The sequence below is a fragment of the Petaurus breviceps genome, unplaced genomic scaffold, assembly GCF_028583685.1.
Source record: "Petaurus breviceps papuanus isolate PSGF00001 unplaced genomic scaffold, PetGlider_PUasm1.0 90760, whole genome shotgun sequence".
In the NCBI taxonomy this organism is placed as follows: Eukaryota; Metazoa; Chordata; class Mammalia; order Diprotodontia; family Petauridae; genus Petaurus; species Petaurus breviceps.
This window is the reverse complement of record NW_027187338.1, coordinates 9,173,842-9,191,619: the sequence shown is the minus strand read 5'-3', so window position 1 is coordinate 9,191,619 and position 17,778 is coordinate 9,173,842. Positions and strand designations below refer to the sequence as shown.

The window sequence follows — 17,778 nt, the reverse complement described above, 5'->3', positions numbered from 1 at the left end:
ATAAATAAAACAAACAGCCATATAAATGCTGGCTATTATGATGATCCATCCCCTTCTCTCCATTTACATGGCTTTCTTCACCTCCCTCCTGGACTCCTGCCAACAGCCTCCCAGATTCTCATTTTTCTCTTCTCTAATCCTTTCTCCACACAGGTGCCCGAAAGCCCACATCTGACTATAACAACACTCACTAAAGAAACTCCAATGGTTCCCTTATGGCTCTAGGATAAACTACAGCCTCCTTAGCCTGGCATTTCAAAGGCTTCACAATCTGGCTCCAGACTCCCCTTCTAGACTGGTTTATCATTCCCTTTGTATCCCTAAGCAGCAGAGGGGGCACAGGGCTTTGGAGTCTCAGAGTCTTGAATTCAAATCCGACCTGGGCAGGTAACCTTGGGCAACGTCCCTTAATTTCTCTAAGTTCCTCGAGGGAGGAGCTTTTGTCCCTTTTTGTGTCCCCAGCACTTAGCACAGTGCTTGGCACATAGTACGTACTTAATAAATGTCTATTGAATGAATGAATAAATGACTCGGTTTCTTCATCTGTAAAATGAGGATAATCTACCTCTTGGGGTTGTTGTCAGGATCAAATAAGAAGATATTTGTAAAGCTCATAAAGTGCTTTGTAAACTTTAAAGTGCTATCTAAGTGGGAGTTATAATAATAATTATTGTTATTACTGTTGTTATTATTAATATTAATAATATTGTCATTATTAATATTATCCTCTTCATCAGTGGGACTACTATTCCTGGATTTGGAATTAAGGACCCAAGTTCACATCCAGGCTATACTGACAACTTCCTGTGCAACGTTTGGTAATACTTAGAACCTCTCTGGACCTCAGTTCCGACTTCTGGGATATCAGGGGCTGGACTAGACGACTGACATAGAAGGTTCCGTCTAGCTCGTCGATCCTATGATCTCGCGATCTGGAGCTTCCTTTGAGGTAGGGCTCGTGAGCCGTCTTCTCTAAGAAGCCTTTCCTGATCTCCCTAAATGGGGGATGTTCTCTTGCTCTTCCATTATCACATGGACTTAAATGGGATGAGATATCACTTCAGCTCTATACCTCGTAGTATTATAGTGAGGAAAGTCTTTGTAAACCTAAACATGTGGGAAATATTCCTCTGTTTTTCGCTTTAAAGTTTTACTGAAGTTTTTACTTTTAACACGTAAGTAATTCCCTAACATAACTCAATTTTCCTCCCCTTCCCCCCAGTAGCAAAGAAAAACATTAGGGCAAAATCAACCACCAAAGTGACTGGGGCCTATAGTACATGTATATATACTATGCTAGGTGACATCTACCTTTTAAGTGAAGGGAAGGATGTGCTTTCTATCATGGGCTCTCTAGGTCCAAGATCAGTCAATGCATTTACCCTTCTTTCTGCTACCTTCTAGTACCACATTATTGTAGTCATTGTGTACTATCTGTGACCCTGGGCAGGTCATTCAACCTCATGAAACAGAGATGTTTATAAAAAAAAACAACTAGGGATAATAAGAACACCCAGCTTCCAGGGCTGTTATCAGGATCCAATGAGAAAATATCTGTAGAGTTCTTACACAATGTAAGCACATAGGTAGCACTATAGAAGTATTAGCTATTATTCATAGTATGTCTTTGGGTTCTGCTTTCTTTGCTCTGCATCTGTTTATATGTCTTCCTATGTTTCGGTGTGAGCTTTATTAAGACTCTAGAGGTGGCGAAATGGATAGGGCCTGGAGTCAGGAAGCCTCATCTTCCTGAATTAAAATCCAACCTCAGACACCTCCTAGCTGTATGACCCTGGGCAAGTCACTTAACCCTGTTTGCCTCAATTTCTTCATCTGTGAAATGAGCTGGAGAAGGAAATGGCAAACCACTCCAGGATCTTTGCCAAGACAATCCCAAATGGGGTCACAAAGAGTTGGACACTAATGAACAACTGAATGAATTATTAAGAAGAAATCTTTTTTTTGCCCACCTTTTTCACCCCAGGTTTGCTGGGTGTCCTTTGTAGTAGCTTGTACTTTTCCAAGGAGAGGAGAATCAGTACCCTGGAGACCAGAATCAGTGCCCTGGAGACTTTACCCATCCCTGGCATTATTATGCTCTCCTCTGAAGTCCCCACAGACTTTGTGATGGAGGATCCCAGGATTCTGGTCTGGGTGTCAAGACACATGATCCATAGGTCTCTTTACTTCACGCAGAATTCTGGACCAGTGTCTGTGCCTTTGCTCCCTAGCTGCAAAAAGGGGAGAAAAAAGAGAACAAGATCAACCACTCTCCTTGTCTGACAGAATTATGATGAAAATGCAATGAAGAAATACCACTAAAAAGGCTTAGAAGAGTTCAGAACACCACACCAGTGGAGCGGTAACTAGGGCAGGGTGACCGGACCTTTGGAGCAGAGGTATCTGACATTCATGTGGCCCACCACTCTTCTGAGGGTACCTCAACCAGGCTGAAATGTAACTGGGAAACAGTTAACAAAAATAAATAAAAATACAATAAAGCACAGATACAATTACACTTTAGCATCAAGTCACTCTGGCGTCTGTAGGGATCCTTCTGTGTAGATCAGTGGTCCTCATTTCTACTTGAGCTTTGCTGCAGTGCTAAATTTAGAGCACATACAGAGAGTGGCCTCTCCAGCCGCGTCCTTGAGGTACTATCTGCTTCTTTGTCCTCAGGCCATACCCTACCCCCCACTCCCACCCCAGCACACACACACATGCAACTTGTATAGTTTGTGTTTCGCATAATGCCTGGCATATGCTAAGTGTTTAATAAATGCTTGTTAACAGACTCTTTTCTCCAGGTATTAGCTATCATAATAGCTAAGATTGATATTAGTGCCTATTATGTGCTAGGAGCTGTGCAAATATTATCTCATTTGATGCTCACAAAAACCCTGGGAGGCAGGTGCTATTATTATCCTCATTTTGAGATGAGGAAACTGAGGCAAACAGAGGTTAAGTGACTTGCCCAGGGTCACACTACTAGTAAGTGTCTGAGGCTGAGTTTGAACTCAGGTCTTCCTAACTTCCCCAAGACTAGTTCTCTACTCACTGCATCACTTTGCCGCCCCTCGTACGCAAATTCCTAGTTGTGGCTCTGTATCCATTTGCAGCAGAATTCATTATAATTTTTATCACAGCTGGCAACCTCTGATCTACTTTTTTCCTGAGGAACTAGTAACGTTATAGACAGAGACCTTGCTTCCCTTCTGGCCAGACCCATTAGATCCACAGTGCTGGGCACTGCTGTCCTCTAGTGGGCACTGGGAGACAGATGAATCATTTGGACAAGCCACCTGCCGTAAATGTCAGACTGCTAGAAAATTAATTGTCCAAAAGAGCCCAAGGTCTGCAGTCCAAGTGAGCTTAATTTTCCAGTTTGGTTGATTTAACATAGATGGATAGCCTGTCATTTGCCCAGGTTATGGTCCTAAATTTAGGGTGGGAGGTGAAGCATTGGGCCATTTGCCAGCAGCTTGAGCAGGGTTCATGATGAGCCTGACCCTCGGGGCTCCTGCTGCAATCGTGCACCAGGACACAAACAGGAAGCAACCACAGCTGTCTAAGACACATGCTCTGTCTGATTCCAGGGCACAGGTCAGCAGAGCCTTGCATCTGACCTGCACTGTCCACAAGAGGGCAGTAGGATGCTGCCAACCGGGTACCCAGGCCAGAATTCTCCAAGAGTGTGTCCAAAGGAGCTTATAGTACCATTCCAGAGCATTTCTTCTCCATCTTGGGAAGCACCGCAGCTGGATTATTAATAATGACATTTTTCAATAAGCACAGTCAATATCATGGCTGAAGGAGAGCCATGCATTCATTCAACAAACAATGATTTAGTCCTACTGTGTAATAGGCAATGAGAAAAATACAAAAGTTTGAATAAGACATATTCCCTGACCCTGGAGTTTGAGGTGGGGTGAAGTGGAGGGCAGGGGAGGGTTGAAGGGAGAGGGGACATCGATGAGAGATAATCCTAGATCGTATTTCTTTGGCCATTTGGATAGAGTGTTAGCAGGAACAAGCATTATATAATGCTTTAAGGCTTATACAATGCTTTCCATGAGATAGGTAGTAGAATGGATAAAGTCTTGTACCTAGGACTGAATCCAGAGTCAGATACTTACTAAGCTAGAGGACTTTGTGAAAGACACTTAGCCTCTCAGCCTCAGTTTCCTCATCTGAGAAATGGGGACAACAGCACCTTACATCACGGGAGTTCCCTGAGAATCAAATGAGATAATACACATAAAGCATTTCACAAACTTTCAAGTTCTTTATAAATATTAACCGTTATTATCTCAGTTAATGCTCACAACAACCTCATGAGATGAGTATTTTTGTGTTTTTTTAAATACAGATCTGTGATTTTGATAGAGTAAAGGACACCCAGTGTGAAAAGTCACTCCACTAATGCAGATCAGTCACTCGTTCTGTGATTTATAATCTTAAAGATTTGGATAGGGGATGGGAGATGGCAGGGAAAGCTTAAGTGGTTTGCCTATGGTGACACAGCTAATATGTATGGAAAGCATCTTTCCAAGTTTTCCCAACTCCTAAGTTAATCAATTAAACAATCAATAAACCCATATTAAATACCTACTGCGTGCCAAGCACCATCCTCTCTCCATTAGGATACTCACACCTTCTTGGAATGTAAACTCCTGGGGGGGGGGGGCTTTTAAATTTTTGTCTTTGTTTTCCCACCGCCTGGCACAGTGCCTGGACTGTGGCACCAAATAAATGCTTATTGACTGCCTCTCTTTGTAGGGATGATTGCCTCAGTTTCTTCATCTGTAAAATAGGGATAATAATAGCACCCACCTCTCAGGGTTGTTGTGAGGATCAAATGAGTGAACATGTTTGTAAAATGCTTTGCAAACCTTAAGTATCAAATAAATGCTACCTTTTATTATTCTACACCAAACACATCACAAGTTCAGATGGAAAAGCCACAGGTGGGGGAAAGCCCTTATGAGGGCTTGTGCTCAGGTCACCCCTTTAGGTCCTGGATGGTTCCCTTGGGGCTCTGTCACTTTATCTAGGAAAGCTCCTTTCTCTGGCTGTTTGTGTAGCGAGCAGTTTTTTAAATTAAGCAACATTTTTTTCCCTCTCTCCTACCTCCATTAAAAAAAAGGAAAGTAGGTATGTATAGTTAAGTTGTACATAATGGAAGCCTGTCATTAAAAGCACAATCCTCTGATGTCCATATGTTTTATATATATATATATATATATATATATGTGTGTGTGTGTGTGTGTGTGTGTGTGTATATATGGGTATATATATATGTATATGTATGTATATATAGTCCCATTCTATCTGCTGTTTGTTAAGCTCAGTATAAAAATAAAAATTAATTTTAAAATTTGCACAGTCAAACCAAAAAATTCCCATACTGGTCATATCCAAAATGCATATTTCATTCTCGGTTTTTGAGGACATCACCTCCCTGCCAAAAGGCAGGTAACATGCTTCCTCATTGGAACGATTATAAATTTTCATTCGGCTTTGAGCTGCCTGCCAAACCACTCCGGAAGAAGATAAGGAATAGCAATGTAGGGGGCATGCACCAGGAAGACCTGGATGAGTCCCTTGTGCATATAAAGGACTCTCAGGGTGCATGTGTAAGAGAGAAGCTGCTTCCAAGAAAGGGGGGGCACACAGGCTGTATGCAGATGGAGAAGCACAGATCTGGGGGCAGTGACAGGCCTCTAGACCATTGTCATCTACTCAGGTCCTGCTGCCAGCCCCCAGGAGAGGGGAATCCACAGAGAAATAAAGAAACAAAGGGGTCCTATCTCCAATAAAGAGCCCAGAGGTCTAGGGCCAGGATAGAGACAGAGACAGGTCAACCATCTGCTGCAGCAGGATTATCATTTAGGCCAAGTTGCTATGTGAGAGGCAGAAACACCACCTGGGGAGGTGTACCCAGACCTTGACCTTTGCTTAGGTGGATTGTACAGGGCCAGGAATGAGGTCAGCTCTCTAGGGATCCTGAGCTCTTTCCTCACAGGGGAATCATCATCATCATCATAACCGAAGGAATATGGAACAAATGCATGAGTCATACACATCTGAATGTGGACACAGAGGGATTTATGATGGCAATTTAGGGCCAGGTCATTGCTACCAGAAACGCTGAGGAGTCTGGAGCCTTAGGATCAGCACAGACTCTTCAGGGTGGGAGATTGAAAAAGTATAGTGCCTTTGGGATACCCTGCAAGCCTTGACCTGGGGGGGGGGCTGAAATTCTACATGGGAAGCTTGCTGTCTTTGGGAACTGTCAGGGACAAATCCATGTGCTACCCAAAAAAGTCTCAGCTGACATCCCACCTTCTACAAGCAGCTTTTCCCAGGCCTTAGTCTTAGTGCCTTCTCTTTGTTGATTCTCTCTAATTTACCTTGTCTGATCATAGTTATCTTCCTCCATTAGACTGTAAGTTTCTTGAGGGCAAGGACTATTTGATTTTATTTTTAGTTTTTTTACTTTCCTTGTGTCCTCTTTGGAGGGGTTTTAGTTTTAAGCTATTCTTTGTAGGCACTAAGCACAGTGTAAGTATTTAATAAATGCTTGTTAATTTGACTTGACTACAAATAGAAGCCTCAAAATAGCCCGGAAAACTCAACCAACAAATTGTGCTGAAATCAGACCATCCTTTTTTGTTTGTTTGTTTTGTTTTGTAGGCAACCGGTTTGTGACCTTCATAGGATCACACAGCCAGTAAGTGTCTGAGGTCAAATTTGAACTCAAGTCTTCCTGATTCTAAGGTTGTTGTACTCTTTCCATTGGAGGCCATCTCCAGTTGTCCTGATCCATATCTAGCCAGTGGACCCAGATAGTTCTGGAGAAAGTGAGGCTAGTGACCTTGCACAGCTCTCCCTCACTTAAATCCAATTCACTTGCAAGTCATGGCATCATCTTCCTAATATAATGGTCCCCTTTGAGAAGAAAGGACAAACAATTCTATCCACTGCACCACCTAGCTGCCCCCAGACCATCTTTACAGGCCAAAATATTTCCTATAATCACCTCTATATAACACTAATCCATAAACAATTAAGAACAATGTTTTTAACATATGTCTGACCAGGAGTGTGCTGGGAGATGTTTAGCAACAAGTACTCTGGAAGAAAAATGTGCATGTAACGCACTTTTAAATTTAATCTGTATTATTAACATTTTCTCCATCACTTTCTTAAGTCTAAACAATCAACAGAACAATGAATCAAGCCCTGATTTGTAGCATTTGCCAGTTTCAGAGATTTAAATGCTCACATTGAAAACGTAATCACCGGTTTTTCTAAGCCTTTATTAACTTGTTCCAGCATAGTCTGAATGTCTCTATCCTAAATATTCATAATCTCCAGTCTTTTTGTTTGCTGTTGATTTGTTTCAGTCACATCCAATTCTTTGTCACTCCATTTGGGATTTTCTTGGCAAAGATACTGAAATGGCTTGCCATTTCTTTCTCCAGCTCATTTTACAGATGAGGAAACTGAAGTGAACAGGGTTAAGTGACTTGCTCAAGGTCACACAGCCAGTAAGTGTCTGAAGCTGGATTTGAACTCAGGAAGATGAGTTTTCTCGACTCCAGGTCTAGTGCTCTGTGCACTATACCACCCAGCTGACAATCTCCAGTCTATTTGGAAGAAAAATCTTTGAAATATAAAGACGTAGAATAAAAATAAAAACTATTCAAGAACAGTATGGCCTATCAGTCCCAATTGTGTGGGCTCCTACTGGAGTTATTCCATGGTTGTTTTCATTGCATTTATATCAAGGATGAGCTTACATCCTAAAACTTATATTCAATTACACAAAGAGTCCTTTTATCTACCTGAGCATGAGTCTGTCAAACATTAAACATAGGAGAACAACAATATGAGAGCTTATCTTTGAGTCTCTCAACCCCATTAAAAATATGAGAAAAATTAACTACAATCACAAACAATAAATAGTATCCTGTACCTGGAAGATGATTCCAGACAAAACTGCCACTCACATTTGCCTGAATATAACGTTGGCCCCATAACAATGCAAAAGCAAAGCTTTAAGTTGATTTGAGCTATTGTGACTACTTGAAACATCCAAACTTTATAGAATGTAAAGCTCTTGAAATATAGAGAATAGGAGAAGAAACCAAGACTGGGGCAGGGGAGGGGGGCAGGGAGACAGGAGGAAGTACATACCATATCTCCTTTGTTTAGTTTGGTTCTAAAATTGTCTTTTACAGAAGATGAGCTAACATTGCCAAGGTTTGATTTAACTAGAAAAAGTGATCACTGGGCTATGTAATGGATAGAGCTCTGAGCCTGGAATCAGAAAGACCAGAGGTCAAATCCTGCATCAGATACTTACTAGATATGTGACAACTTCTATTTGCCTCAGTTTCCTTATTTGTAAAATAAGGATAACAATAGAACTTACCTCCCAGAGTTACTGTAAGAATCAAATGAGATAGAAATATTTGTAAAGTGTTTAGCACAGTAACTGACACATAGTAAGTGTTATATAAATGTTTTTTCCTCTTCCTCCCAATCATTTTATCAACTTTGAAAACAGTTCACTGAAGATTAAAGATGAAAAAACGGTAGTAGGATAGTGATTTTGTCTCTGGACTGTTTTAATCTGAATTCCATTGACTATGGGAACAATGAGTCTAATGATAATAATAAGCAACATTTTGATGTTGCCCTGAGGTTGATGGACTGCTTTACATAATCAACCTCCATAGCTATAGAAATATCATCTCATTTGATCCTGTTAACAACCATATGAGATTGAGGCTATTATTATCCCCATTTTACAGATCAGAAAACAGAATAAGAGAGTTTAAAGTTACTTGCCCAGAATCATACAGGACTTGGAAACAAAGGCATGGGTTCAGAGATTGGCTGTGTGGGCAATTTTCTCTACTGTCTATGGGCTTAAATAGAAGTTCTTTTTTGCATTTTTTGTTGTTGTGTAAATCACACTTTTTTTTTCTCTGTGTTTAATGTCTAGTTAGCCTGAGTATTTTTCTGGAGAGGTAAGGACCTTTTCAGAGAAAATTAGCTAGATACTGACATTACCAGGGGCCCTGTGTGGGAAAATGAGCCAGAGAGATTTTTTTCCAATTATCAAGTGTTTTTTTTCTCCTGTGTATTTTTTTCTCCACTGGAAAAGAAAAACAAAACCTTTTTAATAAATAAGCATAGTCAAGCAAAATAAATTTCGATTATGGTCACATCCAATAACAATATTGATAGCTACCATTTATAAAGCACTTATTACATGCCAGGCCCTGTACTAAGCACCGTACAATTATTATCTCATTAGATCCAAAAATGTGTGTCTCATTCTGTATGTTAATCCATCACGTCTTTGTCAGGAGGTGGGTAACATTCTCCCTCATCGGTATTGGTCCTTTGGCAACATGATTGATCACTGTACTAACTAGAGTGCTTAAGTATTTCAAAGTTGTTTGTTTTTTACAATGTTGATGTTTCAGTATAAATTATTCTGCTTCTCCTCATGCCCATATGCCTCAATCCATACAAGTATTCTCAATGTCCCAGAAATAGTCTCTTCATTTATTTCAGAACAATAGTGGTCCATCGCATTCCTATACCATAGCACGTTCAGCCATTTGCCAAGGGATGGGCACCCCTGCAGTTTCCTTTTTTTTTTTTTTTTGCCACCACAAAAAGAGCTATGGTAGATGTTTTTGTACCCATAGGACTTTTTCTTCTTTCTTTGGAGCATAATCCTGGTAGTAGTACTGCTGCATCAAAGGGTTATGAGCTAGTTAGTGAATTTTAGGGGACCATAGTTACAAATTGCTTTCTAGAATGACTGGACCAATTCTTAGCTCCAATAATACATCAGTGTGCCTGTTTTCTTGTAGTCTATGCAGCATTTTCTTTTTTCTTTTTTGTCAACTTTGTCAATCTGTCAACCTCAGTTGCTTTAATCTGCATTTCTTTAGTTCATGGGTGGGGAACCTTTGGCCTTGAGGCCCTATAGTCTAAAACCTCAAGTGCAGCCCTTTGGATGCACTTGGGAACCTAGACCATGGAGTGTTGAGGCTGCAGGTTCCCCACCCCTGCTCTAGTTATTAATGATTAGGAGCATTTTTTTTCATGTAGCTATTCATAGCCTGAATTTCTTCCTTAGATAACTGCCTGTTCTTTCCCTTTGACCATTTATGAATTGGGGAATGTTTCTTATTCTTGAAAATTTTAATCCATTCCTTATATATCTTGGAAAATATACCCTTATATATATATATAAATTTGCTGCAAAGATTTTTTTCCCCAGTTATGTTTCTATAGGGGATAATTTTTTAGATCTTTACCTGAATTGCTTTTGTCTGTGAAAAAACCTTTTAAATATTATGTAATCCAAACTGTAGGGTTAATCTGTGATCTCTAGCCCTTGTTTGGTCACGACCTCTTCCCTCACTGACACAAAGGTCCACAAGTTTAGAGCTGGAGGGGACCTTAGAGCTTCCTTGGTATGACCATCTCATTTCATAGATAAAGAAACTGAGGGTGAATCTGACTGCAAATTCAGTGTTTTTTTCATGACATCATGATGTCTTTCCCTGAACATCTGAATCGTGGAATCTTAATGTCGTGGCTATCTGGGTAGGTCTTATATTATATTCCTCCCCCTTTCCCACTCCCACTAAATTATAAACTCCCTGAGAGGAAAGAATGATGTCTTTTGGGACATTTATTACATTTTATTTATTTATTTAAATATACTTATTAAATATAATAATGCCCATTTTTTTTTTTTGCACACAATAGGTTCTCACTGAGTATTTGTTGTATAACAAGATAACCACAGGAATCCTCTTAACTGGCTCTGACTACATCCCATGAAGCATGTCTGGATCTGGACCCCTGCAGTGACACATTCGTCCTGGCTTTTCAGTGGGTCATGTGTCCTGGCTGGAAGACTTGGTGCTTTGAGACAATTTAACAAAACCTGGGTGGTCTCTTGATCCCCTTCATGGAGGCAGGAGGTGGGGTTTGGAGAGGTTGCTATGTCAGAGAGAATTGGCCACAAAGCCAGGAAGAGCTGCCTACTCAGTAAACCTTAAAGTTGGAGTTCTTAACTTTTGTTGTGACCTGGATCCTTATGACAGACTGTTTCTAAACCCCTCTTCAGAGTGATGTTGGAAGATATATAAAATGAAATATGTAGGATTGCAAAGAAAACCCATTATATTGAAATAAAGATGTAATTTTTTTCCCATCCAAGTTCAGAGTTCCCCTGAAATCTATGCACATGCATCCCAGGTTCATAACCTTTAAAGGGAATGATTCTACCCTTTAGACCTCTGTCTATTCCCATCTGTCAAGTATGTCAGAACTCTGAAGCTTCTCCCTGTGGAGTAGGGCTGGGGGAGGACAGAGAAGAAGAAAGGCATGAAAGGCACCCTCTCCAACCCTTCCAGAATTCCAGAAATGGCAAACTACTTGGTAGCCCACACATGTGCTAGCCTAAATTGGACCTTAAAGCCCTGGCTCCTTCTTCTCTGTCCTTCTGTCCTGAGCATAGGTGACTGAATGCTGATCCTAAAACAGACATTTCCAGCCTTGGAGGCAAAGGCTTGTAAGATTGTCAGGAGTTTCAGGGTACCTTGGTCAGTCACAGCTGGAGTACAAAAGATGCCCCCTACATCTATGTAATGTAATGCCAAGCAAAGGCAACTTCCCAAGGTTCAAAATACCAGCATAGGTGCTCTCCATTTTATTCAGTGACAAATTAAGAACAGAGAAAATCAAAATATGACATCATTCAAAATACAGCATTTACTAAGTGTAATTAAATAATCTCCAAGTACTACCCCATCCCAGGACCTTACATTCATTCAATCAATTACAAAGTCCCTGTTCTAAATACTACTCCACCCCTAGGCTGTACCTTCATTTAGTCCATCACAAAGCCCCTCTTCTCAAATGGAGGTTAGTTTCCAATCATAAGTAAAGTACATTCATTTGTTCAATCATAGAACACAAAAAGGTCAAAAGTTCCCCACCCCTGGATCACAATTGAATCTACCCAGGGTTACAACAAGTTTAAGCACAGCACTTAATACCCAAATGGAGGTCTTTTCTTCATCTTGACATTTGAGGCAAGTTCTCAGCAATCTTTGTTCCTGGGGAGACAAAGCTTAGCAAGGCCACAAGATACATTTCCAGTCTCTTCATTAATTCATCCTCTGTCTGCACAACAGTCCTAGGACCCCTGAAAACATTAACAAAACCTTCTTCCAGGATTTCTGTAAACATACAACAAGAAAATCCTTCTGCAGGGCTTCGGAACCAACAGCAAGGTTCCAAGACTTCTGCAACAACAGCACTGTCCTTCACCAATGGACAGTATTCACTCTCTGTCTGCAGAACAGTCTCAAGAGCTCTGAACCAACAGAAAGGTTTCCAGACCTCTGCAACAACAGTGCTGTCCTTCACCAATGGACAGTATTCACTCTCTGTCTGCAGAACAGTCTCAGGAGCTCTTAACCAACAGCCAGGTTCCAGAACTTCTGCAACAACAGGACTGTCTTTCACCAGTGGACAAATCTGGCAAAACAACATCAAAACAGACAGACAAAGTACCAGCATAACAGCCACGTCTCCTCAGTCCTTGGCAGCTCTGGGTGGCAGGTCTCAAAAGTCCTGGGCAATTCAAAGTGGCCCTCAACAATCCTCTCAGTCTCTCTCTGCCTCCAAAAGGGTGCTGCTTCCAAAAAATTCTTCTGCCTCTCTCTTGTGTCTCTCCAAATCTACGTCACCAGCTCCTCCCAGTTCAGCACTCTCTTTTCACGTCAACAAGTCCATCCCACAAGTGGGATTAACAAGCTCTGGGTTTTAATGCAATCAAACCAAAAACCAAGCCAATACAGGGGGATCTTTGAATTCCATTACTATTACATTCTACTACATCATTTTTTGGATGAGAAGATAACAAAAGAAATGTTAAAATCACAGAAGACTCAAAAGTATGCTTTGATTAAAGAAAATTAAACATAAAGCAGTAACTTATAAATATGATTATACTCTTCTAGGAGGCAAAACATGAAGCATTTTGCAGGACTGTTGTATGGGCATTTCATAACTGACTCTATACTATCTCCCTCAAAGTCCGTGTCTTCTGGCAAGCCAGGCCAGGGTAGGAGTTGTATTCTTCCTTCTGGAAATGCTTGCCTTAGCATGTGCTATTGTACTAAAATTACTCATGGTATTATGTATAGCATACAGAGTGCTGATCTTAAAGTTAGGAAGACCTCAATTTGAACCTTGTCATAAATAGCTGTTGGGTAATTAATTTACATTCGTTTGGAGCCTCAGTTTCCTGATCTGTAAAATGGGATTAATAATAGAACTTACCTTGCTGGGTCATTATAAAAATTGAGTGAGATAATGTATGTAAAGTTCCAAGTAGAACTTAAAACAGTATGTAAATGTGAGGTGCTATTATAATTTTTATGTCACCCATTCTTTCAATGCCCTAGGCAACTTCCTAAGACTATAAATCACAAGAAATAAGTTGTCAATCTGCATTGGTGGAGAGCATGCTAGGAGTTCCCTACATGGGTGAATTCCCCTGCTTCCCCACTTCCTGCAGATGGGGAACTTCTTGGATAAGGCTGCACTCTGATAATTTGGGCCTGGTCCAGTCAAGTTTCTATTCTGAGCAGTGACAGATCTGAGAAGAGTGCCTAGACATTGACCATAAGGCACAAAGAGAAAGGTCATCCAAAAAAAGTACCAAGTCATAGGGCCCCCCTGGGCCTCAGGGATGGGTTTTCTCCTGAGTACATGCACTTAGGTCTGTGATGCACTGATAATCTTGAGCTGGTTTTGCTGGACAGCTGGAGTCTGAGAACAGGCTTTGCAGGCTCAGGGTCAGGATCAGAGAGCAAAGAGCTCTTTAGGTTGGGGGTCATAGTGGGATAGTGGGGTGGGGGAAAGGGGACCTCAGGGAGGACTAACTCCTTTCAGCTCCCTGCAGTCACAACTTCTGAGCTCCAAATAATAATTCCCATTAAGATTTTCAAAAGAATGGTCTTTGGTTTCCAAGACGGCCACTGATCTTGATTCATTGATTATTTGCTAGCCATATTAATAAATTGATTATTAAATACCCAGGGGAAAAAAAGATTTTGAAAGCATTTCAATTATACTTTTTTCTCAAGAGGGAGGTAGAGAGCCCATATTATTTCTACTTTACAGATGAGGAAACTGAGGTTCAGGGGGATTAAATGATTTATATCATTGGCTTATGGATTTAGAGCTGGTGGAGTCAGACAGACCTGAGTCAGACAGCTAGTGAGTGTCAGAGCCTGGGATTTATTTTCCCAGTTCTCTCCTGACTCAAAATCTGGTGCTTTTTTTTGCTATGGTCCTGCTTCTTTTTTTTTTTAGAGGGAAAGGGCAATTGGGGTTAAGTGACTTGCCCAAGGTCACATGGCTAGTAAGTGTTAAGTGTCTGAGGCCGAATTTGAACTCAGGTCCTCCCTGACTCCATGGCTGGTACTCTATTCACTGCGACACCTAGCTGCCCCTAATGGTTCTGCTTCTAAACCTGGAAGCTTCTGACTACACCTTAGGGACAGGTCATTCTAACCTCTGAAGGCTATTCCAACCCCATCTGGGTCAGGGATCAGGAAGTGGAGGAAGAGTTTCAGACAGGAAGGTTTTGCAGTCTTGCTTTCTAAAATGGGAGGTGATGTAAAAAGGTGCATCTAATATATTATGAAATGACCTTTAGATGGTGATTTAAGGTTTGCCAAGTACTTTATTTCATTTAATGGAACCCTACAACCTTATGAGATAGGTACACACTCCTGGGATTATTATCCCTGTTTTATAGACCAGGAAACTGAAACACAGGTTAATGACTTACCCATGGTCACCAGGCTAGCAAGGTTTGCCCACACCCTTGAAACCTGTCTTCCAGTTTCTAAGACCACCTTTCTACACACTATAGCACACTGACTTTCTCAAAAAACATCTTTCTATGTTACCAGGTGCAGGTGTAGCCACAGGAGCCAGAAAAGGTGTTGTCCACTCCAGAACCTCAACTGAAGTGTCCCATATGGGGTCTGTTAAGCTAGGAGTGGTCATTCCCTGATTCCTGGCCCAATGTCAGAAAGATGAAGAGCTTCAAAGATGGTTTCTCCCCATGCCACCAAAAAGCCCTAAATGACCAGAGAGCAAACTGGTTTCCAAATGAGCTTCCCTCATTTATCACCTATAGCGGCATCCTGGATGGAAGTCATGAAGACCTGAATAAAAATTTAGCCTCAGATACTTACTAGCTTGGAGACCTTGGCCAAGTCACTCTAGTTGCCTCAGTTTCCTCATCTGCAAAATGGGATAATAGTATCCCCTATCTCCCAGGACTGTTGGGACGATCAGATGAGATAGTATTTATAAAGTGCCTGACACACAGTAGGTACTTAATAAATGCTTATTTCCTTCCTTCCTAGCTAAGCCTCAGTTTCCTTATGTATGAAGTGAGTTCTTTCAGATTTAATAATCCGAGATAATAATAAAACCTAACAATACGGTGCTTTAAATTTTGCTAAGTGTGTATAAATACATATATACATATAAATACATATGTATACACAAATATATACATGTGTACTCGATGCTCCAAGCAATCCTATGAAGTAGGAATGCTCCTACTCCTATGATGTAGGAGTGCTCCTATTATTCCCATTTTACAGATGAAGAAACAAATTTAAAAGAGTTAAGTGATTTCCCAAGGGGCCACACAGCCAGTGTCTGAGAAAGGGTTGATTCTGAGGCCCCTAACGGCCAGCCCTGAGGGTGCTCCGGCCAGAGTGCCACCTCTAAGCCTGCCCTGTTCATGGGGTTCCGCTGCAGCATTAGAAGTCATGCCTCTCGCCCTCCCACCCGTGGCTTGGCCCCCGCGGGAGGCCTCGAGCGTCTCCTGCTGGCCCTGCTCCCCTCCCTCTCGGACTGGACCGCAGGGAGGGTGTCAGTTTCCATCCCCCGGGCTGGGGGCGGGAGCGTGGCCCGGGACAGCAGCGCAGGCACCTATCACTTTCTCCATCGGGGCGGGCTGACAGTCCCTGGAACTCGGACAGTTTCGTGTGCCCGCCCCCGCGGCCGCGGCCGCCTTCCAAGTGTCCCTCTGGAATCCACGCTCCGGTAAACACCCGGAGAAGAGGAAATTGGCCAAGCAAACAAGCGCGGCCGATTGCATCTGGGTGACGGCTCCCCGGGAGCAGCGCTTGCTGACGCACTCTCTGCCTTTTTCCCTACCTAGGCCTCTGGAGGAGAAGGAGGGGGTGGGGAAGGAGGGGGAGGAGGGAGGGAAAAGAGTGGGAGGAGAAGGGAGAGGAGGGGGGAAGAGGAGAAGAAAAGAGAGAAGAGGAAGAGAGGAGGGGGAAGAGGAGGAGAAGGGGGAGGAGGAGGTGGAGACGGAGAAAGGGGAAGAGAGAAAAGGGAGAGGAAAGAGGAGGGAGAGGAGGAGGGGGAGGACGGATGAGTGAGGCATGTGAGGCCAGGGCTGCTGGGACAGATGCTTAAGGCTTATTCACCTCAGCTTGGCCAGTGAGATTAGGCTAACCAACCCTTGGAACAGTGGCAGCTTATGGGCTGCTGGCCAGATGCTTCCAAGGCTCCTGGGGCAGGGCTTATAGAATCTATAGTTTCACAGTGCTCTCGTTCGAGGTTAACTCCTTCACTCTTAACGCGTCAGGGAAAGAAAATACACAATCCCCTTTAGAGTAGAAAAGAGACAAAGGTGAATTGGCTCGTGTAATGTCCCTTGGGAGGATGAGGGATGTGAAGATAAAATCCTAGCTATGAAAGCGACTTCAGTTCTACATCAATACCCGGTACTATTAATAACAACACAAACAACAGTAATAATAAACATGCTTTAAAACATTAGCGGCCCAGGTACAGGTTGGGGAGGGAGGCGGGGCCGGGAAGCTCAACTCGATCGCAGTGTGAGAAAGCCAGAAGTTTTAATGATCTAGAAACTTAATATGAGTCAACCGGCGAGATGCGGCTGCCAAAAAAGCTAACGTGATCCGGGATGAGGGAAGGATAGTCCAACCCTGTTCTAGCCCTCTTAGACCACATCTGGTCTTAAGCTCTAGATTTAGAGCTGGAGCAGACCTTAGAAGCTTGCATTAAGTTCACCGACTCCACCTTCCACCCCTACACCCCCTTATTTGACAGATGAGGAAATTGAGGCACCGAGAGAATAAGCGATAAATGCCCAAGATCCCAAATCGAGTTACTAAGGCAGGATTTGAAACCAGAGCCTCCTGACTCCAAGTCTAGTGAGCTATCCACTACCCCATGCTGCTCCTCGGTCAGGTCCAACCCTTTCATTCTAAATGTATGAAGAAAAAGGAGACCAAGGTTAAGTGACCTGGCCAAAGTAGCCGATCAGAGATTTGAACCCACGTTCCTCTGACTCCAAATCTAGTGATCTCCAGTGTTCATTTCTGGGTACCATATATTTTCTAAATTGTTGTTATACCAGGTCTGCAATTTCATGAATGTAGAGAACTTGCTTGCAGTCTTAGAAAATTGCCTGGGAGCACTGAGAGATGAAGTCACAGAATCATGAGATGTGAGAGTTGGAAAGAACTTCTGTCATATAGCTAAACATAAAGGAAATTAGTGACTTGCCAAGGGCAACAAAGCCAGTATCTACCCACTGAGCCACTGATCTCTCTCTCTCTCTCTCTCTCTCTCTCTCTCTCTCTCTCTCTCTCT

The 17,778-nt window shown here is 42.3% G+C and overlaps 2 protein-coding genes and 1 long non-coding RNA gene across 4 annotated transcripts in view; all 3 read right to left on the bottom strand.

The window, feature by feature from the left end:
- The window catches only part of KPNA6 (karyopherin subunit alpha 6), a 387,231-nt gene that overhangs the window by 197,783 nt on the left and 171,670 nt on the right, over window positions 1-17,778 (bottom strand). The gene's annotated exons all lie outside the window — the stretch shown is intronic.
- Window positions 1-17,778, bottom strand: part of TMEM39B (transmembrane protein 39B) — a 319,933-nt gene that overhangs the window by 130,485 nt on the left and 171,670 nt on the right. The window lies entirely within an intron of this gene.
- The window catches only part of LOC138146378 (uncharacterized), a 64,923-nt gene that overhangs the window by 30,625 nt on the left and 16,520 nt on the right, over window positions 1-17,778 (bottom strand). The window contains exons 1-2 of one of the 2 annotated variants that reach the window (XR_011164466.1): window positions 2,387-2,578; window positions 1,971-2,231 (exon numbers count right to left, since the gene is read on the bottom strand). This is a non-coding gene — a long non-coding RNA (uncharacterized lncRNA). Of the gene's footprint in view, window positions 1-1,970; window positions 2,232-2,386; window positions 2,579-17,778 lie in introns of those variants that run through there. The other variant, XR_011164467.1, reaches the window with a different exon arrangement.